We start from the raw sequence: 1,132 nt of genomic DNA on the forward strand, positions 1-1,132 counted from the left end.
GTTATGAGAAAATCGAAGGTAAAGTTTTGGGACCCTTTGGTCCGTTTCTTTAAAAGACAAGGAGAGTTTTGTCTATATAAAAAACAACTCCAAACAAATATACACACAAATGAAACCAAACTTCTTCTATAGGTAGAGCAATGCCCGCGCCTGGTGTCAGTCAAGTTTTCTGGAAACCCCCAATATCTGGGTTAGCCCGTGTTAAAAGCGATCGACCATTTGACCAAGCCTTTCCTATCTCACACAATTTAGTTTATCTCTTAGTATTGATCTCTGCTTTACGCGGTGACATCAAACGCTGTACACCTTCACACATTGTGTGGTATTGACATAGCGGTGTCTGTGACATTTATACCTATACCTTCTGACGTCAAGGTATCGTGCCGGACTGCACACGAATCACGTTACTCACATGAAAGAAAGGGTCAAGTTAAAAACAGTATATCATGAAGAAAGAAAGACCGCCACCCCCTCCAACCCCCCCCCCCCCTCAAAAAAACAAAACAAAACAACAACAACAACCCAAAAAGCCCCCAAGGTACAAGCCCTTAACTTACAATAGTACATGTGAATATCTCTGTGGAATAAACACATTGAAAAATCAGCAATGTCATCCTCAAACTTTTTAAAAATTTCTTTGTAATTATACCTCCTGACGTCAGGGTATCTTGCCGGACTGCACACGAATCACGTGATTCACATGGAAGGGTCAAGTCAAAAACAGTATATGAAGAAGAAAGACCCCCCCCCCTCCAAAAAACAAACAAACAAAACAACCAAAAAAAACCCAAACCCCCCCAAGGTACAAGCCATTAACTTACAATAGTACATGTGAATATCTGTAAGGAATAAATACATTGAAAAATCAGCCATGTCATCCTCAAACTGTTTTGGTTTTTTTTGGTTAATATAAAAGCAAATCAAGTTAAAAACAAGTCTAGTCCGGCATAAATAAATAATACAATTTATATGGAAAAACAGGGTTGTTAAATCGTGGCAGGATTTAATGTGTGACTTGGGATTTTTTTTCACTAGATGCCTTCAAATATTTACGCATACTGTCACAATGACAGTGAGAGAGAAAAACAGAGAGAGATAGAGAGAGAGAGAGTGGAAGGGAGAGAGAGAGAGA

This window comes from Aplysia californica, unplaced genomic scaffold (assembly GCF_000002075.1).
Source record: "Aplysia californica isolate F4 #8 unplaced genomic scaffold, AplCal3.0 scaffold00907, whole genome shotgun sequence".
Classification (NCBI taxonomy): Eukaryota; Metazoa; Mollusca; class Gastropoda; order Aplysiida; family Aplysiidae; genus Aplysia; species Aplysia californica.